Genomic DNA, 25,159 nt, shown 5'->3' on the forward strand with positions numbered 1-25,159 from the left:
CAGTGCAGTCATAAAATGCCTGTAGTTTTGCAGTAGAGTGGTTTGTATGTAACGACACATACCACACAGCTGCTCTTCCGGTCAAATTATGAGTCACAGTTCTCACTTGTGCTGCCTGTGACCAATAATCTTCAGTCTATCATGTGGTCATTCACTTTAGGAACAGTCCCAACTCCTTCAGCATCCATCAAATTTCTCTGATATGGAATTTTTGGCTTTCCTTTTTGCCTTGCTTGGTCAGCAGGTGGCGTTGTCATCCAATTCAGCCTCCTCTGGGAGAGAGTTTCCAGCCCTGGCTCTTCAGAAATCTCACCACCCTGGAAATCACCCTTAGCTGGCCCTTTGTATTCTCTTCCTCCTCTTCTCCCTCCCACCTGGAGGAGAATAGGGATTCATACCTTTGGCGAGCTGTTGCCTCACTTTCACTTCACGGAACAGGCGTAAGGCTTCCAACTGGAGCTTGTCCCTTATCTCTTGTTCTGTTTCAAAGTTTTCTTTTCCTTTTTCTTTTCCTTTTAGTTACTCCAGAGGGAAGCTTTTGGTGCTTGGTTTCCACCCTTCCTCTTCCAGTTTTAGTTGCTCTGCCCACGAGCTCTGCAATCTTCCAGCTCAGGGTCAGTGTCAGCAGAAATTCCTCCGGACGCCTCCCCAGCTCAGCCCCAGCAGGCCCTCCATCACATTTGGGTTTCTCCCCTCGGTTGCGATTGCAATCCTGGTTAGTAGACATGATGTGTGTGTTCCAGCAATGTCAGACTACCTCCGACTATAAATAGGAAGAATTCACCTTGACTTCATTTGGAATGAAAACAAGTACTTTTACTTTTACAGTCTTGATAGCAGCCAAGCAAAGCTGGAACTGAGACAAAAAAGCTAACATATCATATAATTGTCCCTCCTCCTCCAGGAGGTCAGGCTGGTCTGGTCCAATGCCAACTCCTTCACGGCCCCTCGTGGTAATCTTCTTCCACAGGTCTCTGGATGTCAGTCAACTTAGGAATGAAGTGTCGGTTAGAAAAGCGCGCGCTGATAACACTCAGTAGTTAATCATCCCTCCCCCCTGTTATGTCAGCCGACACTCATAATAGGCTCCTTTCCCTCACCCTGGACGGAGGTATGATACATCTCATCTCCTTAACAGTTTATAATACAGAAATAAACATTTTACATTCTATCTACTGATATAATCATTCAAAACTATATGAAGATTGGAGTGGAGGCTGACATTAATGGATTGGTTTATGATGGATTCCATTACTTTGCATGAGACACAACATAGAGAGATAAGTCTGTAATTTTCAACAAGGCATGGATCTCCTTTTTTGAAGATAGAGATGACTGTGGCTAGAGACCAGAGTTTTGGAAGGGAACTAGTTTTGAAGGCTTTATTAAAGATAATGCTTAAGGGTTCAGCTATATTAATTGAAAGTTTTTTTAAAAAAGTATGTGCATAGTCCATCTGGTCCAATAGATAATGATAGTTTCAGGTTGCGAAGGGCTTTTTCAACATTATCTTCTTTAAAGTCCACGTGTGTTAGGTCGTTGTTTTCTTCTGTGGAGTCTATATGTGTTGAGTCGTTAACATTTTTGATACTATTGAGGAAAGTTGGATATGAGCCATCACTGTTTACAAAGACTGAGCCGAAGAATGTGTTAAAGAGGTTTGCTTTAATTGTTTTGTCAGTACATACTTTACCGTTAGATTCTTTTAGTGGTGGAATGGTTCTTGTTTCTTTTAGTTTATTGTTTACAAAATTATAAAAGCGACTGGGGATCTGAGGTTTCTTCTTGTTTAGTGTGGTAAGTGTTACATTCTGTTTTTTGGTTGCAAATATTTTTGTAGCGGTTTGAAGTTTGTTACATAACCTTTTGTTTTCCATTTTTTTGGATTGCAGCTTTTTTATGATATGGAAATTTCTTTTCTAGATTTTGGTGATGATTGTGGTACATATATTTGATGATTTTATTAATTTCAAGTAAATACTTTGTAGTGGTCTTAGTGATACAGGTTGAGAATAGATTATGCCAATCAAAATGAGAGATCATTGTTTATAAGGTCATAGTTCTTTTAAAATTGTAGTTTGGAGTACTATTGTTGAGACGATTTGTAGGCTATGTTTAAATAAAGTCTATCATGCAGTGGTCACTGTTGGAAAAGGGTTCTTTAATAGTCCGTAAAGAGTTTGTGTTATTACAAAAGATGAGGTTGAGGCAGTTCTTGAGTCTAGTAGTTGTTACTAATTGTTGACCTAGGTTTGTAACTGCATTGTATAATAGTATGGATTGGTTGGTTGTACATTCATTGTTATCCAGTTTATAAGGTATTTTCTAAGAAATGAGAGGATATGGGCAATACATGTTAGTAGTGAGGTTAACATTTGTATGGCATGTCGTAGTCAGGAGCTCTGTAATTATGAATCTTATGTGGTATTTCAGGTCATACAATAGTTTCATAAAGAGTTTATAACATATATAACATCAGAGTTGGAAGGGACCTTGGAGGCCTTCTAGTCCAACCCCTGCCCAGGCAGGAAACCCTACACCATCTCAGTCAGATGGTTATCCAACATTTTCTTAAAATTTCCAGTGTTGGAGCATTCACAACTTCTGAAGGCAAGTCGTTCCACTTATTAATTGTTCTAACTGTCAGGAAATTTCTCCTTAGTTCTAAGTTGCTTCTTTCCTTGATCAGTTTCCACCCATTGCTTCTTGTTCTACCCTCAGGTGCTCTGGAGAACAGCCCAACTCCCACTTCTCTGTGGCAGCCCCTGAGATATTGGAACACTGCTATCATGTCTCCCTAGTCCTTCTTTTGTTAAACTAGACATACCCAGTTCCTGCAACCGTTCTTCATATGTTTTATCCTCCAGTCCCCTAATCATCTTTGTTGCTCTTCTCTGCACTCTTTCTAGGGTCTCAAAATCTTTTTTTCATCGTGGGGGGCAAAAATTGATGCAATATTCCAAGTGTGGCCTTACCAAGGCATTATAAAGTGGTACTAGCACTTCACGTGATCTTGATTCTATCCCTCTGTTTATGCAGCCCAGAACTGTGTTGGCTTTTTTAACAGCTGCTGCACACTGCTGGCTCATATCTAAATGGTTATCCACTAGGACTCCAAGATCCTCTCACAGGTACTACTATTGAGCAAGGTACCACATATACGGTACTGGTGCATTTTGTTTTTGGCCTAAATGTAGAACCTTACTTTTTCACTGTTGAATTTCATTTTGTTAGATAGCGCCCAATGTTCAAGTCTGTCAAGATCTTTCTGTAACTTGAGCCTATCTTCTGGAGTGTTGGCTATTCCTGCCAGCTTGGTGTCATCTGCACATTTGATGAGTTCCCCATCTATCCTCTCGTCCAAGTCATTGATGAAGATGTTGAAGAGTACTGGGCCTAAAACAGAGCCTTGGGGTACTCCACTGCATACTTCCCTCCATGTGGATGTAGTTCCGTTGAGGACTACACGTTGAGTCTGTTGGTCAGCCAGTTACGAATCCATCTGGTGGTGGTGCTGTCTAACCACATTTTCTACTTTATCTAGTAGTAGGTTATGGTCTACTTTATCAAATGCTTTACTGAAGTCCAAGTAAATTATATCAACAGCATTCCTCTGGTCTACTAATTTTGTCATTTTGTCAAAGAATGCGATAAGATTAGTCTGGCATGATCTGTTTTGACAAACCCATGTTGGCTTTTGGTTATTACTTTGTTTGCTTCTAGGTGTTCGTGATTCGTTGCTTGATTATCTTTTCCAGAATCTTCCCGGTATTGAGGTCAGACTGATAGGTCTGTAGTTTCCTGGATCTGTTTTTTCCTTTTTGAAGATGGGAACTACATCAGCTCTTTTCCAGTCCTCTGGCAGCTCCCTGTGCTCCAGGATCTTTGAAAGATATAGTTCAGTGGTTCTGAGATCACGTCTGCCAGTTCCTTCAGAACCTTGGGGTGTAATCCATCCGGTCCTGGTGATTTGAACTCGTCTAGGGTAGACAGGTGTTCACTTACCATTTTCTTCCTATTTTAACTTGTGTTTCTAATCTGTTTTTGTAGTGCTGTTTTGATAGGTTGGATTGTTTTCCTTTTGTGTAAGACAGATGCAAAATATGAGTTAAAGATCTGCTTTCTCCCTGTTGCTTGTCATCTTCTTGCCACTTTCTCCCAGCAATGGGCCAATTGTTTTCCTTGACTTTTTCTTGTTTTTAACATGTTGGAAGAAGCTTTTTATTATTTTTACTTTTGTCGCTAGCCTTTGTTCATTGTGAGCCTTAGCTTTCCTCACTTCATCTTTACAGGCTCGGGCTATTTGCTGATATTCTGCCTTAGTTATTTGCCCTCTTTCCACTTTTATATTTGTCCTTTTGTCTTTCAATTTGTCAGATAGTTCTTTATGCATCCATGCTGGTTTCTTTGTGATCTACTATTTTTCTTCTTCATTGGTATTGTGTTAGACTGTGCTTTTATAATCTCACTTTTCAAAATTTCCCAAGCTTCTTGAGTTGTTTTCCCCCTGAGGATTCTCATCCATTGAATCCTTCTCAAGATCTCTCTAAGTTTATTGAAATTAGCTCTCTTAAAGTCCAAGACTCTAGTTTGACTTTGTTCTACTACTTGTATTTGCTTAATGTTGAATTCCAATATTGCGTGGTCACTTGCCCCAAGGTTCCTGTAGCTTCAACACCTTCTATCATTTCATCTCTGTTAGTGAGAATTAAGTCCAATATGGCTGATCGGCTTGTCGCCTTCTCTATTTTTTGGGAAACAAAGTTGTCTGCTAGGTTTGTTAGGAACCTGTTGGATCTTCCACTTGGTGCAGAGTTTGTTTCCCAGTTGATGTCAGGGTAGTTAAAATCCCCCATTACTACTGTGATGTGCTTCCTACATACCTTAGTTAGCTGACTAGCAAAAAGTTCATCTACTTCCTCTGTTTGGTTGGGTGGCCTATAGTATAGACCTATGGCAATATCGTTTTTCACCCCTTTTATATTGACCCAAATACATTCAAGATGATTTTCATCATTGTTGTGCTCTATTTCTGTAGAGATGTAGTTATTTCTATATATAGTAGTGCAACTCCACCTCCTCTTTTATTTGGTCTATTTCTTTTAAATAATTTATATCCTCTAGCTGTATGTTCCATTTGTCAGTTTCATCCCACCAAGTTTCCGTAATGGCAACAATATCATATCTACCTCATTTACTTGGATTTCTAATTCACCCTGTTTATTCCTCATACTCTGTGCATTGGTGTATAGACATTTGAGTCCATTTGGATTGATTTTGTGTTTACTGTCTACATAACCTGTGTTGACTGCCCTACTTTCATGCCACCTGTTGGTTTAGTGCACATGGTATGGCACTCACTGTTAAATGCTTGGTTTTGCTTGATAGCATGGTTGATAGTCTTACCCATACAGACATCTATGTTACATGCACTGATAACCCTTTTAGTTTTATTGCTGGGGACAGAAATTTTCTATATCAGTTAATTCTCTGTCCCCACTGTTCAGTTTAAATGTTTATCCAGAAAATCTGTGAATGTATTGCTAAGTAACTCAGTCCTTTCTTTGATGGATGCAATCCATCTCTTTTGTACAATTTTCATTGGACCAGTTCAGACATCATGACTAATAAAACCAAAGCCTTCCCTTTTACACCACTCCTTTAGCCACACATTAAACTCCACTACACGCTGGCCTTTACCTTTTGTTCCTTATGTACTGGTAAAACCTCTGAAAAGTTAAGACAACCTATGCTATTAAGTTCATACCCTAAGCTCTGGAAATCATTCTGCACAGAAAGCACATCCTTTTGGGACAGATCATTTGTGCCAAGGTGTATAATAGCATCAACATCAGAATCCTTACTGGCATTCTTGACTATCTTAAGAATACGTCTCTTGTCTCTACTGGCAGTAGCACCAGGTAGACACCTGACGTCTTTCAAAACCTCCATATCCTTTCCTAAATTTACATCCCTTACAATTGAATCACCAATCAGAAGGTGGCTTCTCTTTTTGGATACCTTGCTCTTCTTGTGTGACCGATCTGTAATACACACTTTTCCAAAGTAAGTTCTTCATCTTGAACCATAATCCCTTGATTGTTTGAGTTATCAGTATCACAACTACCTTGATCTGTCACTTTAGTGTTCCTATTTAGGTCAGCAAGGGCACTGTATCTGTTATACTGGGACACTGTAAAAGCTTTGTGTTTATGGTTCACAGCTCTCACCCTGCCAGATCCCACGGTTGTCCATACTGCCCTTTTCCTGCAGGATCTTTGTGGTAGAGGGGGCTGATGGCTCAGCAGCTGGAATGGCTGAATTGGGTACCTAATTTCTGCTTGGAGAGCATAGATTAGAGATTCTAGATATGTAATCTGTCCACGAGACTGCTAATTTGTTTACAAAGACTGAGCCAAGAATGTGTTAAAGAGGTTTGCTTTAATTGTTTCATCAGTACATTCTTTACCGTTAGATTCTTTTAGTGGTGGAATGGATCTTGTTTCTTTAAGTTTATTGTTTACAAAATTATAAAAAGCACGACTGGAATTGGTGCGTAGAAGGTCTTCTTCTTGTTTAGTGTGGTAAGTGTTACATTCTGTTTTTATTTGGTTGCAAATATTTTTGTAGCGGTTTTGAAGTTTGCTACATAACCTTTTTGTTTTTTTCCAGAGGATTTTTTGGATTGCAGCTTTTTTATCGATATGGGAAATTTGCTTTTCCTATTGATTTTGGTGATGATTTGTGGTACATATAGTTTGATGATTTTATTAATTTCAAGTAGGAATACTTTGTAGTGGTCTTCTGTAGTGATACAGGTTGAGAATAGATTATGCCAATCAAGAAATGAGAGATCATTGTTTATAAGGTCATAGTTAGCTTTTTTAAAATTGTAGTTTGGAGTACTATTGTTGAGACGATTTATGCGAGGGCGTATGTTTAAATAAAAGTCTATCATGCAGTGGTCGCTGTTGGAAAAGGGTTCTTTAACTTGTAGTCCGTAAATAGAGTTTGTGTTATTACAAAAGATGAGGTCGAGGCAGTTCTTGAGTCTAGTACTGTTAGTTACTAATTGTTGAAGGCCTAGGTTTGTAACTGCATTGTATAGAGTAGTATGGATTGGTTCGGTTGTACATTCATTTGTTATCCAGTTTATAGAAGGTAGATTTAGGTCTCCAAGAAAAATGAGAGGATATGGGCAAGAGGTAGCCCATGTTAGTAGTGAGGTTAACATATTTGTATGAGCGATGTCGTAGTCAGGAGCTCTGTAGCATAGTATGAATCTTAGTGTGGTATTGGTGGACAGGTCACATACAATAGTTTCAGGTAGAAAGAGTTTATGTGCAACTTGAATATTTTTTAAGTTCAGTGATTTTTTGTAAAAAATAGCTACTCCACCACCTCTGCGGTGATCACGATCTGATCGAAGGACTTGGTATTCTTTGTTTGAAATAATGGAGTCAGTGAAGGATGAGTTTAGCCATGTTTATTATTATTATTATTATTATATTATTATTGTAATGTCCTTCCTGTCAAAGACTACTTCAGCTTTAATTGCAATAATACAAGGGCAACCAATAGATTTAAACTTAATGTAAACCGCTTTAATCTAGATTGCAGAAAATATGACTTCTGCAACAGAATCATCAGTGCTTGGAATACTTTACCTGACTCTGTGGTCTCTTCCCATAATCCTAAAAGCTTTAACCAAAAACTTTCTACTATTGACCTTACCCCATTCCTAAGAGGACCATAAGGCGTATAAGAAAACGTGCCTACCGTTCCTGTCCTATTGTTTTTCTTTTCTTCTTCCTATATATGTTTATATGTGTATATACTATATAATCTTTTTGTATGATGTTGTGACAAAATAAATAAATAAAAATAAATAAATAAATAAATAAATGTTTCACAAACAAATATGATGTCAAATTGACCATTGTTTAATAAGAGGATAAATTCAGGTAATTTGTTTACAATGCTTCTTGCATTTAATAATTTACATTTGAGACCTGTAGAATTAAGTGTAGGAGAGGTAAGGGGCGTGCATACCTAGTTTTGATTGGTAGTTAATTGAGGATTTGCAGGTTGATCAACGGGTAAATGTGTGCTTTGATTTGTAGATGGATGGATGTCTTGTTTGGTGGATGATTGAATGTTTTGATTGGAGTGAGATTGGGTTATGGGTTGGGTGTTGGGTTTGGTGATGGGGTTTTGATTGAAGGATTTTCTTTTTATGCAGTCTGCATGGTAGTTAATATATAGGTTGGTTTCTCCTTCTTCTAGTCGTCGTTTGAGTTCTGAACGAAGTTCACGGGATCTAATACGTTGTAGGAATGATAAGTCTGGTCTAGCTCTAAGTTTGTTGTAGCTGAGGTTATTTTTGGCTATTGTGTTTATAGTATAAATAAGATTTATTTTGCTGGTTTCATTTTTGCATATGATTCTACAGAATTTGGGTGCTATTGAACCATCGTTGTATTTGAATTCAGGTCCATCTCTGGAGACTTCAGTTATTTCACTAGGGTCAAAGGATGTTAATTTGTAATTTGAAATGATTTTTCATATTTTATCAATATTGGTTCATTTGTAATATCTAGACCAAATAATATAGCATTTTGACGTTTATTCTCTCTCTCCATTGTATCTTTTACTAGCATTTTTACGTTGTTAGGGTGATTGATAGATGTTTGTGATTTGGTTTGTGTACAAGGCAATGTTTGTTGAGTTGGGAGATGTTTTTGGTCAGCTGTGGTTTCATTTATTTTAGTTGTAATTTTATTTTCAAGGTTAGTTATAATTTTGTTTTCAAGGTTTGAGAAACGTGCATCAAGTTGTGCATCCAGGTTTGTGAAACGTGTATCTAGGTTTGTGAAACGTGCATCCAGGTTTGTGAAACGTGCATCAAGTTGTGCATCCAAGTGTGCTAGTAATTTTTTTTTCTAAGTTTGTTTGAATGTTGTTAATGATGGTTTTTTCAATGTTTGATATAATAGAGTTAGTGATAGTTTTTTCTAGGTTAGCTTGAATGGATTCGATGATATTTTGATGAGATTTTGTAAATGTGTCTATGTTTGGTGAGTTATCTGAAATGGGATTTTTGCAGTTATAACATAAGTTTGTTTCGTATTGGTCATTTTTTGCAGCTGCGTCTATTGATCGGGAGCGTTTTGGATTTTTATTGCAATTTCTGCCTGGCATAATTGATATTTTATTAATATTTTACAGTTGAGTTTGCTGTAATTATATGTAGTCAATATGTGGTCAATCTTTAACAGTTGATTTTGCTGTAATTTTATGTGGTCAATCTTTCCACAAGGTGGCAGTGTTGTAAAGATGAAAAGGATGTGAGGTTTGAGTTCGTAGGCATGATGATGATGGAGGCAGCGTGGTTGATAGTGATGGCGGATGTTGGAGTTAGTAGAGAAGGAAGTGGTGGGAATATGAAGATGGTTGAAAGTAGTGATAATGGAGATAGCAGATGCTGGAGGTAGTAGAGGAGTTATTTATTTATTTATATATTTATTTATACAGTGGCTTTTGCTCTTCCACTTCTCACTTCTCAATTTCAGGATATCATCAACTCCATCCAAGGAAGGAAGGAAGGAAGGAAGGAAGGAAGGAAGGAAGGAAGGAAGGAAGGAAGGAAGGAAGGAAGGAAGGAAGGAAGATTCTGCTTTGTCTCTGCAACTAATCACCATCTCTTAAAATACAACAGTCTCTTCATCCCATTTGTCACTTCATTCTCTATAAACAAAACCAGGCAGGAAGGAAGGAACTTCACTTCTGAGAAATAGCCAAACTCAAAATACATTCCCAGAACATAGGCAATCTCCATTCACAAGAAATCTCTTCCCAAGCCCACATAGTTCTAAAGTATCCATCAACTAAAGTCAGTGCGATGGACCACTGGTCCCAAAATTAGTTGATTAAATTTTAATAAGATGAACACAATAACAAATCAGGAAAAATACCAAAGAAAATGAGAATGACTAGTGAAAGAAAGAAATAGAAAGAAAGAAAATAAAAAAGAAGGAAAGAAGGAAGAGTGGGAGGGAGGGAGCAGAGAGAGAGAGAGAGAAAAGATTATAAAGAAGCAGCTTCCAATGGTTTGGACAGCTGTTTGAAATATATGTATGTTTTACCTTCTCTTTCTAAACTGGCTTTATCGTTTCATAAGCTACGCTTTCTATTCCTCAGACCCATAAATCATGTTATTTTCTCTTTTTAAACAAAAAGTTTCCTGTTCTTAATAAATGTAGTTGTTGATCTTTCTCTAATCAAACAAGTTAATTTTGCCATCTCTGCCAGTTCCGTCATCTTCACTAACTGTTGTGAGTATTTCAGAATCTTTCATTTTTATGCATATAATAGTTTCACAGTAGTAATTATATCTAAAAATAGTCTTCCATGACTCTTTTTTAATTGATTGTCCATTGATTTCAGCAATAAAAGTCCTTCTTTCAGTTGAATGTTGATCTTATTTTTTTTAAAAAAAATCTTTGTATCGTTATATGTATTTGAACTCAGAAATCTGAACCAATCACAATAAAATAGCCCTTCGTGTTATTCACATTTTCGCACTATCCCATCAGTATAGTGTGTCCAAATTTCTTACCCCATTTTATTACATAATCTTTCATTTGTTTTTCTTTCATGCCAAATTTCAAAAAAAGCTTATATTTTTCAGCAATTGCATATTCATCATTTGTACATAGTTCAAATTCTGTCTTCTGTTGCTCAATTCCAAATGTCCTATCATCTACTCTAAATCTCCCCTTAACTGAGTGTACAAAAAACATTGAAAGCTAACTCTCTCTGCAGTCAATTGGATTTTTGGTTTAATATTATATCCTCCAATGCTTCTGATCTAGCAACTATTGGTAAATTAACCATTTTTGTTTACCTATTATTCTTTTCCTTTCAAATGCTTCTTGTGCTGAGACTCATGAAATCTGTATTTTGGGGCACAGTCTGGTTTATATCTGTTCCATATTCTCAATGTGGCACTCCTAATATCATGATTCTTAAAAATCTTCATTCACCGTAACTTCGTCATACTACAGAAAACCATGCCATCCAAACTTCAGATTGTGCTCTTCTAATTCTAACATTCTCTTATTTCTCAAAAAAACTGCCTCTTATCTAGACTAAGCAGCAGGCTGCAAAGAAGGATCTCAAATCAGGCAGTCTCAATCCTCCTTGTTCTTTTACATCTTAAAGTATTTTATATTTAATCCTTGGGGTTTTTTTCTTGCCATACTTCAATTTATCTTTCCGCTATTATTTAAATGGTTAGTTGTTATCAGTTGTCAAAATGGGTATTGTTTTACAAATCTTTCTTTGCAAAACATTCATTTTTATCACAAAAATTCTTCCCAACAATGACAGTTGTAATTTCCCCTGTATTTAACACATCCTTCTTCTTTTTTTTGAAAAAGTTTTTACAAAAAAAGCTTTCCCCCCCCCTTTCCCCCCTCCCCCGTTGCCCCCCTCCCCCCTCCCCCCCCCCGACTTCCCAGAACAAATACAAGATATAGTTAAAAATAAAACAAACATATACTAAAAAAATTTTCCCCCTAACTCAGTTATACTCCTGCATTTATCATCAAATCCTAACCTCCCCCAATGCAATCAGAAATAATACATCCTAATCATTCAAAGGCAGTCTGATATCTCTTCATCTGATATCTGTTTTGAATATAGTCAATCCATTTTTTCCATTCATTTAAGTATCTTTCTTGCGTATTGTCTTTCAAAAAGGCTGAGATTTTTGCCATCTCAGCCAAATTGGCAACTTTCAATATCCATTCTTCTATTGTAGGTAATTATTTTTTCTTCCAATACTGTCCTATCAGTAGTCTTGCCGCTGTTACTAAATTTAAAATCAATTTAGTCTCAAATACTGTACAGTCCGTGATAATTCCCAGTAAAAAAAATTGCGGCAGGAACTTTATCTTCTTTTTCAAAACATTTTGTAAAATCCACCAAATTCTTATCCAAAAAGCCTTAATATTCTTGCAAGTCCACCAAATATGAAAATATGTAGCATCATCACAATAACATCTCCAACATTTTGCTTGCATATCTGGATACATACATGATAATTTCTTAGGGTCTAACTGCCACCTGTAAAACATTTTATAAAAATTTTCCCTCAAGTTCTGTGCTTGCGTAAATTTAACATTCCTAACCCAAATTTTTTCCCAAGTTTCCAAAAATATTGGTTCTTGAATATTTTGTGCCCATTTTATCATACAATCCTTTATTAGATTAAACACATCCTTCTTGATTTCATGCCATGTCTTGACATAATTATTTTGGTTTAAAATACAATTCATTATTAGTCATAGGGATACTAAGTATTTCACTTTTTTCGTAATCTTAAAACTGTTTTTTTTCCACAAATTTTTTTTCCCCTGACATCTTTGCCTTTTTCCCTCAATTTATATGCCAACCATTTTTTCTTGTTTATTTTCCAATTCAGCATATTTTTTTTGTTTTACCTAATTCTTTTTTTTAACCTGTATTTCCCTTCCTCTTCTTTCTCCTTAAGAGTAAGAAATTTGCTGATCTCTATCTAGTTTTCTCATTCATCTGTTCAGGCTCATACCAGAATCATTCTATCTATGCCAGCCTCTTTCGGCTGCCTCTGCTGACTAGCCAAAATAGATTACTGCCAGCAAGCCATAAACCTGACCCATCTAGGTTCCATCTGGAAGAGGCCAAACTTTATGCAACAACCCTGTGCAGACTAATTCTACAAAACCTAGGCATTAGAACCAACAAACTATAGCAGCCCTACAAGGAAAGTCAAGGAGCATTCCCGATTATTCTGTCAAGTCTTGCACACCAGAAAAACAAGTGGAAAAGTAAAATGCAAGCTTATTTTTTCAAAGCAATTTTTTTAAAAAATTGGTATAGAACATATGTTGGTTCAGTTCTTTGCTGAAGCTCTGGAGCTGTCCTTTCCTCATTACAGACACTACTTTGGAAGTGTCTATAGAAGGGAAATATTTTTAAAAATATATTGCAGTAAACCTTTCAAGGTATCTGGCTGAAAACTGACATCTCAAATCTCTCAACCTGCTGTTCTCTTGCTATTTTGGTAGGTTCTGCCAAGCGAATAAAACAGTTGCACGTGTTTTTAATGCTTCCCCGTAAGAGTTTATGATCAATCTTTTGTTTAATTGAATATCAAATTGGCTCAAATCAAATCACTTTGCCTGCAAAGCTCAGATTGCAAACTCAATCAAATCATGCCCTTTTCCAATCTCGACTTTCCAGTTCAGATTGAATCAAGCCTGATTTGCGCTGGCCTCTATCCAAATTCAAAGATTCAAACTCAAAATCTGGGAGAGCAATGAAGCAACCTGTCTCCTGGTTTCATGGGTACTCCGTTACTTAAAATTTCTACACAAAAATTGGATAGCTGTCTGGGATGGTGTGAGGATTCCTATCCTGTGGAGTGGGGTAGACTAGAAAAACTCTAAAGCAGTGGTCTCCAACCTTGGCAACTTTAAGCCTGGAGGACTTCAACTCCCAGAATCCCCCAGCCAGCAAAGCTGGCTGGGGATTTTGGGAGTTGAAGTCTTCCAGGCTTAAAGTTGCCAAGGTTGGAGACCCCTGCTCTAAAGTGCCTTCCAACTTTTTGATTCTACGATATACATTTGATCTCCCCTTTAAAAAAAAACGTGCATGGCTATATCTTACTCAGTGTAATTGGTATCCTGTGATTGATCTGCATTTTTAATTAACACTAGGAAGAGAGGCATGTCAGCTCTTCCAATTTACTTTCACCAGCTATAGAATAACAAACAACCCCCTCTAATCTCAGCCAGATCATTGTTTCTCACTTTTTCTTAACAGGAGCCCAATACCTATAGAGCGATGGTTTTTTTTTCAAATTCAGCAACTTTAAAATGTTGAATTCTGGAAGTTGAAGTCACCCTTAACAAAGCAGCTAAATCATTCTTAATGTGCAATCTTTTCTTGCTTATTTGTAAATAGAACAGTTTGCGGTGGGGGGGGGGGAGAAAGATCGAAGGTCTGTAAAACTTATCCAGTGAAAGCAACCTTTGTGAGTTGATTCCATGAAATTCCTTCCTCATCACTACCCAGGTTCAGCAAGGAGAGTTAGGGTAGGATCTCTCTGACACTGTGAGTATTGGGAGTTTATTAATAAACTTTTATTACTTGCAATAATCCCAGAGTCTTCCCTGTGTCCACCCTCTTCCATATGCAACCTGAAAAATGTTAAAGCTGGCAACAGTTGATAGTGTGGATGGATGGATGGATGGATGGATGGATGGATGGATGGATGGGTGGGTGGGTGGATGGGTGGATATAGTATTATACTGCAATAATTTGATATGAAATGGCTCTTTCATACACACACACACACACACACACACACATTAACACACATGCTTCTGTTTCATTGATGTTGCATTCATGAAGGATGGAAGAGCATGTATGAATTTATTTTGAATGGATATCTTCTTTGGAATGGTTAATCTCCTAGAGAATAAAATTGTAACGTTTTATTTATTTATTTATTGGATTTATGTGTAAAGCTTTGTCAATTCCATGTTAACAGGACATTTTCTAACTGCAAAGCATGATGATACAGCTAGGTTTTTATTGATAGCATAGATAACTTCTCCCCTGCACAGTTTTATAACCAGGTGTGTAGAAATATGCATGCATGGGTATATTTCTAAAGGCCGGCTTCCATTTCTGAACACTTATTTTTCTCCTGATTTGGAGGTCATCTCGCTATTGAAGAGTGAATTAAAAGGTTGCCATATATCCCATCTTGCTTCTTATTGCAAAAATCCTTCGTTCTGGAAGGCTTCATTTTTAATTTAGCAGACAAAAAATAATGAATAATGCAGATGAACAACTAGTGCTCCAGCACTGAATATGACAGAAAGCTGATGTTTACACAGGAGAATGAAATATCATTTCATTAAACTGCGCGGAGTGGTGCTGTGTGTGCATTGCACTGGCTTTGTGGTTTTGTTTTTTTAAAATTGGATAGTCTATCCTGCAATTATCAATATCTCTATATTAAGCTGCTGCATTGTACGTTTAGTCCTTGTCTATTTCTTTCAAGTGACAGCAATTATTAACATGATAGCTAACCAGCAGAGGTGGTTATCTGGCATCATTTAATGACAGTAGATATCTTACAGCTGCCAATTACAACTTTGTATAAAAAGGACTTAGAACAAGGTAAATCTGAGAGAAGGGTGTGGCCATAATCTATCTTCCTTCCTTCTTTCCTCCCTCCCTCCCTCCCTCCCACTAGATATAAATTTGAAATTCATTAGCATTTTTAGGAAAGGAAGATCAGCACTATATGTGATTAAGTGCATTATATGTCATAATAGGGAATAAAGCTATCCTTACAGTAAATACTAGATTAGAGATCATTGCAAGCTCTTGATTTGTAATGCTATATATATAGAATAAAAACATTAGATAATGCTCTGGTTACAATGTTTGGGTCACACTTAAGCAAGGAAATAAAATCTAGTTTAGATAATATTGTTATATTTTAATCTTTATTGCCATCTTGTGGCTAAATCAAATTCTATTTTAGGGGCAGTTAGCTGCATTGGCTGCAAATGCTTCAGCATAGTAAGCTGTATACATATAAAACTGCTATACTGGGTAGGAAATGGGTACCTCTAAGGGTATGGGGTTAGTCCTGACATTTTTTTAGAGGACTGGTGTGGGAATTGCTCTTAAAACAGATATAATTTTCTCATTGTCCTCCAGAATATCATTTTTATTATTCCTAGAGTTTTAATTAAGCCTTCAATGTTAACATACATTTTAGCAGAATTCCAAGAGTCCGACATTTAATGGATTCCTTGTCCATTGTGTTGTTTTAGTCATTGACGCTATCTGATTGCCTTATTCTGGTGCCAAAGTACCCAGATTGCTGTGTTAACTAATAAGGATCCATCTTATTTATGCATGAATATAAACTAACATCTGCCAAATTCTATCTGATTATTTTAATTCTCTTTTCCTCTCCTGCCCCAAACAAAGATGACCATCTGTTCTGTCATCAGCGTTGATCTTGCTCTAAAAATTAAATGTAAATATCACCTGCCTTAGATGCATTGTTCTCACTTAAACACAGACAAAACTTTGACAGCTTCCATCTATTACTTAGGAGCGCTAACCTGAACTGTTTTCTCAGTCACAGAGCAGCTATAGATCCAGATGGGTGGGGCACGACAATTAAAACATTTTTTTCTTCTGAACAAAATAAAAGGCTGTGGAAAAGAGACATGATCTATTCAAAGAAGTCTGGGATAGTAGAAGGCAGTGGTGAAATCCAATTTTTTTTATTACTGGTTCTGTGGGTGTGGCTTCGTTGGTGGGTGTGGCAGGGGAAGGATACTGCAAAATCTCCATTCCCACCCTACTCCAGGGGAAGGATACTGCAAAATCCCCATTCCTGGGGGAAGGATATTGCAGAATCGCCATTCCCACCCCACTCTGGGGCCAGATAGAGGTGGTGTTTGCCGGTTCTCTGAACTGCTCAAAATTTCCGCTACAGTTCTCCAGAACCTGTCAGAACCTGCTGGATTTCACCCCTGGTAGAAGTCTGGGAGAGCTTTTAGCATGTAATCTGATTTTATATAGCCTCCTCTGGGAAAGAAAACTTTTGAAATGATGTCCGTGATGCTCAGTCACAACTCAGTGGTAGTTGAAACCATGGCTGAACAATTCAAGAAAGCCATTTTGCATTCTTAGCCTCGGACTCCCAATTCTGCTTCATATACAAGAATCTGAGCAAGTTGTTTAGCCAGGCTTGTTCTGCAATACGAGATTTTAAGTCTGCCAAATTTAGCCCATGCTGAGAGTTTTCAGTATAACTCAACCTGAATGTTGTAAGGTTCATGTAAGACATTTATAGCACATCTCTTTTATGCTATAATTTCAGATTGTTTTTCTTTTGGGTTTGCTAGTTACACTTACCTCTCACCATAAACAATTTTACTCTTGGCCGTCATAAATGTTGAACGATTATAGAACTAGAAAACTTTGGATATAAAACAATGGGTTTGTGTTTTGGGAGTTTGGCTCCAACTTTGTGTTACATTCAGTTTGGAAGGAACATTAATCTTAGCCTCACCAGTTTATTCTTCAGTGAAATGTTTTATTACTGGCTAAGCCTACCGCTGAAAATCTCTTTTCATATTACTCATAATATTTTCTCAATAATCCAAATATGCCATCCCATCCCAAGACTGGAGGTCAGAATCAACACTACAACTGGAAGCATGTGGTTGTTGTTTTTCTGATTATCCCAATTTGCTAATTAGGCCATGGTAACCTTATTTTACATTTGAACACAGTCTATTTCTAAGTAAAAGAGAAAAGAAGGTAATTTAAGGAGCAGATGTTTAGGTCAGAGAAGCAATATAGTAACTCAGTGGTAAGGTGTGGAACCATGGCAACTCAACAGTTGCAATATTTCAGTAAAGTTATTATCAAATTATGGACATACTTTTATTCTGTACCATCCAGGTACATACCGGGGAAACTAAAGGCAGTTTAACTAGAATCTTGAATATTAATTTTGCTACGTCCTTGAGAGGTTTCTTTCTGCAAAGTTTTAGAACAATGAAGCCAATAAGATACACTAAAGAAATCTAAAAGACTAAGATTCTAGAACAGCATGTACTAGGTCTTTGTTCTCAACTCAGAGTAGCATATTCTTATCCATTTCTTAAGTAACATAGTAGTAAGACATATTCAAAAAAGCATTTGTTCTCAACTCAAGCATGTGTTCCTATCTCTTAGGTAACATCGAAGTAAGACATCATGTTGGGCCATTACCTTGAGACCCGTTGTATCATTGTTAAAAGAGATACTTGATTCTTTAGAGCAGAAACTAACTTTTTGGTATAAAATTGTGCCATCACTTCTTAGCATCAACACCTCCTATTCTGTAATCCTTTGAGTTTGGCTCCCTATGATTGAATCTGGACTGAACTGTATAATTTACCAGTTCTGTTAGGGAATTAGCATTTCCTGTTATTAGCTTGAAGGAGATTTGAGCTTTGACATATTTTTTTAAAAACAAAAATCTACAGAATTATTTATTGTGCCTAATGCCTGACTTTAATCTATTTCCTGTTACTGATCTCCCACTGATCTGATCGCATCTGAATCATAACATCATTTCTTTTCCTCTTTCTAAAAACTTGTCTCCATGTGCCATGAATTAAGTTTATGTCACACAGTTAGAGCACTTGTGTTTGGAAGACACCGTCTGAGTAATAGAAGTTGTACTGTTATTACCAGCTTATCATTTCTTCTAATCTTTTAAGTACCTCATTTTTCAGTCTGGAAATATACTGTTGATGCCTGGGTAACTTTTCTGCTTTGAAAAACTATTCTGGTAATATACCTTAATATTTTTTTAAAAAAATGCACATTGAATTTACAATGACTACAATCTTCATTAATCTTCCTTTATTTTATCATTTTCTTGTTATTGTTTGAGCAAACATGTATATTGTGTTTAAAAAGAATTACAGTTCTTGAGGAGATAAGAGAGTGGTTTTAGGATGGATTAAAATAAGCATCCTTTCTTAGCAATGATGGAGTGCACATTTTGGTTCAATTTGGTTATTTTCAGAAATGGGTCCATTAAAGAGCAAGCTGGACACTAAGTACAGTAGTCCCAGCACCGTTTGCATAATTTAAAAGTATTGTGAGTTTTCAGAAAATCCTACTCCATTTTCCAATCTGGAATTCCCATTTACATTAGGTTAATGGCTCGATCAAACTGGTCAGTCCTAGAGGAGATCAACCATTACTGCTCTTTAGAAGGCCAGATCCTGAAGATGAAACTGAAATACTTTGGCCACCTAATGAGAAGGAAGGACTCACTGGAGAAGAGCCTAATGCTGGGAAAGATTGAGGGCAAAAGAAGAAGGGGACGACAGAGAATGAAGTGGCTGGATGGAGTTACTGAAGCAGTAGATGTGATTTTAAATGGACTCCAGAGGATGGTAGAGGACAGGAAGGCCTGGAGGAACGTTGTCCAGGGGATTGCGATCGGTCGGACATGACTTCACAACTAACAACAACAACAATGGCTCTCAGAGTTTAGAGCAGCATAGTCATTGGTCAAAAATACAGAAAATATTCCAGAGATCTCTTCTAACTTTCTGGTGGAATTATTATCAGATTCTGTTTATGAGATAATTTTATAGGAGGGACACCTTTTCTGTTTTTAACTTCTATAGGGGGAAACAATACCCAAGTTACATTGACAGATGGTAGAGAATCTACTGCCATTTCTTCTTTGTTTTTCTCTGGTGCTAGTAAGAGTTTAGAAACACAGACAATATAGTTTACTAGGCAAAACTGTCTGACCACAGATGGATATAATATTTGTGGATATAACTGATATAAATACAGGTAATCCTCGACTTACAATGGTTTGTTTAGTGACCATTCAAAGTTACAACGGCACTGAAAAATGTGACTTGTGACCATTTTTCATAGTTACAACCTTTTCCAACATCCCCATGTTCAGGTGATCAAAAATCAGAGGCTTAGCAAATTGTTCATATTTATGACCTTTGCTGAGTCCAAGGTCATGTGATCACCTCTGTGACCTTCTGATAAGCAAAGTCAATGAGGAAGCCTGATTCATTTAACATCCACGTTACTGACCTGTCATGTCCCACCCCCATTCCGACGAACAAGTCAAGGAAGTCCGTAACAAACTTGGCAACAAAACCTCTGCAGCTTGCCAAGCTCCTTCGAGGTTTATCAGGGCAGGCAGGAGTCCAAGGTGTGACTTCAGCGATAGGGTCCGATATCAGCAAACTAGATAAGACTTTGCTTGACTCAAGGTTGGAATGCCAAAAGCAGGTCTTTTATATAGGCTGTGGGGTATGGCTCCATGACTCAGCATTAATCCAGGCCTGCTCCACCCCCCTTCTGCTGGCGTCGCCTCTCAGATCTCCGGAAGCGAGGGTCCACCCTCTCTAAATTGTCTTCAGCTGGATCTGCTGTCAGCGTCTGGGAAAGGGAGGGGTCAGAGGGAGTAGGCCCGAGTAATTCTACCACCTGGCTGGCTTCCTGCTCTAAAGGCTGAGCCAAAGGAACACACACTGTATGAGTGAGGTTTATCGGACTTCTCCTTTCACTCCTTGAATTCTCTATGGGCATGGGGCCAGGGCCGGGGGCTGGAGTCATGACAGGCCGTTCATCTTCATTATCAGACTCGGAGTCTGATAAAAGGCCCGGTTGGAAATGGGAGGGGCCTGGCTGAGGAGAGGAGGGAGGACGAGTCACAACATAACCTATCAACTGCAGTGATTCACTTAAGGCAAGAAAAGTCATAAAATGGAACAAAACTCACTTAATAAATGTCTCACTTAACAACATAAATTTTGCACTTAGTTGTGGTTGTAAGTTGAGGACTACTCATATATTGCACCAGTGACTTGGTAGCTGATTTCTGGAGGAAATGTTTTCAGCAAGTTAATAGAATCTAAACTTTGCAGGACTGGAAGATTAGCTTCTAGAGGTTTGAACAAAAGTAACCCTTTCATGTTTTAATACTTTTATTGTGATACATGTCTCTTTCTGTATGAATTCCAGGAAGGGTGTGCTATGTGATAAATAGTACAAGCTGTGTGGTTGACTCTCACCCACAATATTGCTTTCAATTCTTCACTCATGTAAGGTTCTCATATTTTACTATGTATATTACAAAAAGAGCCACTTTTCTGAATTCAGTTTCTATGGAAAGCAAAGATGTAATTGCAATAAAGGCAGGAAGCTCTTGCGATCATCAGGATCCTCTTATTCTCAGCTAACATTCTTAGTCATACAGTCCAGAATAAATGACTTTCAGCAATAAATTGTTAGGGTGATGTCAATTCTCTCAAAAGTAAAGACATAGGCAAGTTCCAAAACCATCAGGACTAAATGACCCTTGAAAAGGTGGCAAATGGCCAGCTGTCTGCAAGGAATATAAATCCTTCCATTCCCCACTATCCTGTCAGAGCTGAAGAAGCTTCTTGGATGAGAAGCGAAACGTCTTCAAAAGAAAAAAACAAGAAAGTCCAGTTGCCTCCTGAAAAAGCACCTTTGGGACAACCATGACCTGGATGACTGAGAATTTCTACAGACCAACAAGACTAAACTTCACAGTAATAAAAACCGGATAGAATAGAATGGAAGAGGGGAATAGAGAAAGACCAACTTTAATAAAATAGCTGGAGCAAAATTACATGTTTATGCGGACAACTGGGAATTATGGTTAATTTTTAAGTACCAGGTCCAGTTCTTGTTTGACAGCATAAATTCTGATAGTGTGCATGACTATCCTGATTGGAACTAAAAGAAAGAAAAACAGGCTGAGTTCTCTGAATCTTATGGAATTGATGCTGGGGAAAAGACTGGCATCAGATTATGTAATGATTGCAGAAGGATGTGGCTATATTTTGATTGCACTCTATTATAGTTAACACAGAGAGCCAATTTAGGGTAGTGGTTAAGACATCAGGCTAGATACCAGGAGGCTGTGAATTCTAGTTCTGACTTGGGCATAAAGCCAGCTGGGTGACCTTGGACACATCACTTTCTCTCAGCCCTAGGAAGAATAGAATAGAATAGAATAGAATAGAATAGAATAGAATAGAATAGAATAGAATAGAATAGAATAGAATTTTATTGGCCAAGTGTGATTGGACACACAAGGAATTTGTCTTGCTGCATATGCTCTCAGTGTACATAAAAGAAAAGATACCTTCATCAAGGTACAACATTTGGCAATGGCAAACCACTTCTGAAAAACCTTGCCAAGAAAGTTGGAGGGACATGATTGAACAAAGGAAAAATAATAATTAAGATGATCTTGAGAAATATGCCTGTCAGTGAATACTCAGGTAACTTGCAGAGATATAGAGTCCATTCAGCCTAACTATAATATATTATATATCTCCATCTGTGGCATTTCAGAAGACCTATTCTCACATATACAGTGAATATTGTACCAATAATTATTTTACCTTAAGGCTCATTTTACAAGATGCTCAAGTTAGCAGAGTTTTGCTGCAGAAGAAAATACAGACAAAAAATACAGGGGAGCATAATCATTGGGGTTCTTTTGAATTTGTAGTTAGGCCTTTTATCAAATGCAGCTGGTCTGCTAGGGGGAAAAGAACTGTAACATAATAGAGTCAAAGTCCATATTTAAAGCTGATTTATACTTTCAGAAATCCATGGTGTAGCTATCCTGAAATTTACCATTTCAAGGGGCACGAGGAGGAAGAGATTCCCATATAACTATAAATGTTCCCACCCATGGTATAGTTGCTTCTATTTTTCGATTTCTCTCCTGTGCCTAGTTAATCATTTTAGTTAGGGTGATTTTACTGTTGTTAGTCCCTGTTGGTTTTATTGAGAAAAAGCAGGACATAAGTGGATTTACCAAACAGGTAATTATAAAGACAAAGGATTAACATATACCCTGTTTCCCCCAAAATAAGACATCCCCTGATATCGGGCTTTTGAGCTCATGGCAATAAGGCCAAGCGCTTATTTCAGGGTTCAAAAAAAAATATAAGACAGGGTCTTATTTTTGGGAAAACATGGTAGTTAATCAACATTTTAGGTAACTAAGCTTAATTTCTTTTCTAGGATTCTTCAGAGATTGGTAAAACAGAGAATGTTCAAAGATTAGCTCCTCTACATGACTTTGAATACCAGTTCAAGTCTACCCTTAACCATAGAAGTTCAGTAGCTTACTTTAGGTGAGTCAATTTCTCTCTCTCTCTCTCTTCTCTCTCTCTCTCTCTCTCTCCCTCCCCCCCCTCTCTCTCCAACTCACAATATTATTGTAGCAGGGGGAAAAATGGAGGACAGATTCCCAGCTGCATGGAATAAATAGAAGTGGGGGTATGTATTAGATAGTAGCTATGATAGAACTAACTAGAGACCCAGTTTGGTGAACTGGTTAAGGTATTGGGCTAGAAACCAGGAGACTGTGATTTCTAGTGCCATCTTAGGCACAAACCAGCTGAGTGCCTTTAAGCCAGTCCCTCTCTGGCAATGGCAGAAGGAAGAAGGCAATGGCAAGCCACTTCTGAAAATCCTGCAAGAAAAGTTCAAGGGCTAGTCCAGGCAATTGCCAGGATTCAACAATGACTTGAAGGCATGTGCACACATACAAAGGCCCAAAATATCAACTTTAGTCTCAATTCTTAGATCCTTTCATTTAATCCAAAGCATCCACTGTATAGGAGGTATATTACCTTATTGTCCCCATTCCTTATTGTGCATTCCAACATACCCGTAATGGTGAACCTATGGCACATGTGCCAGGGTTGGCACGCAGCACCCTCTCTGACAGCACACGAGCCGTTGCCCCAGTTCAGCTCTGCTGCACATGCACACGTGCCTCCCACTGGCCAGCTGGTCTTTGGTCTCTGATGCACATGCACAGGAGGCAGGGCGTGTGTGGGGGGCCACATGCATGGGGGCCATACACGCATTGCATTTTGGGCGTTCGGGCGCTCAGTCCGGAAAAGGTTATACCTATCAACTAATCCAAGCAGCAAGTTTAACTTGTTAATCATATTCATTATATGATTCACTATAACATGATCCCTAGTTATATATAATTATTTTTGCAACCAATCAAATGACAGATTTGCATATGTCTCTAAAGAAGGCTTATAATTCCATCCTATTTTAGGCTTCTCTATTTCACATTCAATACCAACTCTGTTAATAAACCAATACGTGTTCAGTGTAATGGTATCCTAGTTCAAATGTACCTTGAGAAAATGCTTCTTCTTGAAAAAACAAAATGAGTAAGCTTGATATGTGAAAAGAGTATTGTTGAGTGTGCCAGTTGTTTCAGTCACTGGAAGGAGTGGCTTGTCGAAAGTGGTCAAACACATTGTATAACTTTGCCAAAATCCCTTCCTACCTACTGGAAGGAATTTCCCCATTTTCCTTCTTCCTCTCAAGAAGGATGTTACCGAAAAAATGGTGGCTCTGGGCGAGCGAGAAGCGGAGGGCTCGGCTGAGGAGGCGTTTCTCACCTTCTACACCGAGGTAAAGCAAATTGAAAGTTGAGATTCTGTTTTAACTTCAAAAAAATCAGATTGAAAGGCTCACTAGGCCTGGGTCCTCCTATTTTAATTTAAATCCCTTTGAGGTACTGCAATTGGATCCTGAAATTACTGATGAAGAAATAAAGAAAAGATTCCGTCAGTTATCCATATTGGTCCATCCTGACAAAAACCAAGATGATCCTGACAGAGCGCAAAAGGCCTTTGAAGCTGTTGACAAAGCATACAAGCTATTGCTAGACCAGGCTGGAAAGGAATACGTGGAGCACGTTGTAAAAGAGAAAAAGAAACAGTTAAAGAAAGATGGCAGGGCAACCAATGTAGAAGATGATCCACAAGTATTCAAGCAGGCAGTGTACAAACAGACAATGAAACTCTTCGCAGAGCTTGAAATTAAAAGGAAAGAAAGGGAAGCAAAGGAAATGCATGAAAGAAAAAGACAGAGAGAAGAGGAAATAGAGGCCCAGGAGAAAGCCAAGCGTGAGCGAGAGTGGCAGAAAACTTTTGAGGAGAGTCGGGATTGATGTGTGGACAGCTGGAGGAACTTTCAGGCAACTACAAAAGGGAAGAAAGAAAAGAAAAATAGGACCTTTTCGAGACCACCCAAAGTGAAGATGGAATAGCGTCAATGAGCTGACTATTCTAGGCTCCTGTGGACACTTGTGTATTACCATGTTTATCTCTCCTTCCTTTTCCAGTAGAATCTTTGTTTTCAGTACGATTGATTGAAGATGTTGTGTCTTGCCCGCTCTCACAGCAGCCGGGGCCTTCTTATCTGCTCCCAAACACAGAGGAATGTATGCCTCCCGGCCCCAGTCCTGGCTCCATGCCCAGACAAGCTGAAGAGGAGGGGGCACCTCCCGGTCCCAGCCCTGGCTCCATGCCCAAGCAGGCTGCAGAGGAGGGAGCACCCCCCGGCCCCAGCCCTGGCTCCATGCCCAGGCAAATGGAGCAGCTAGACCCCTCCCCCTCCTCCACAGCATGTGAGCCTGAGGAAGGTTTATTTCCAACAGCTGCTGATT

General features: G+C 38.1%; 1 pseudogene; it reads left to right on the forward strand.

Annotated features, from left to right (window-relative positions):
* The first annotated feature begins 24,051 nt into the window (after positions 1 to 24,051).
* Positions 24,052 to 24,769, forward strand: LOC131195568 (dnaJ homolog subfamily C member 8-like; annotated as a pseudogene).
* The last annotated feature ends 390 nt before the right edge of the window (positions 24,770 to 25,159 follow it).

The sequence above is a fragment of the Ahaetulla prasina genome, chromosome 3 (genome assembly GCF_028640845.1).
Source record: "Ahaetulla prasina isolate Xishuangbanna chromosome 3, ASM2864084v1, whole genome shotgun sequence".
Lineage (NCBI taxonomy): Eukaryota > Metazoa > Chordata > Lepidosauria > Squamata > Colubridae > Ahaetulla > Ahaetulla prasina.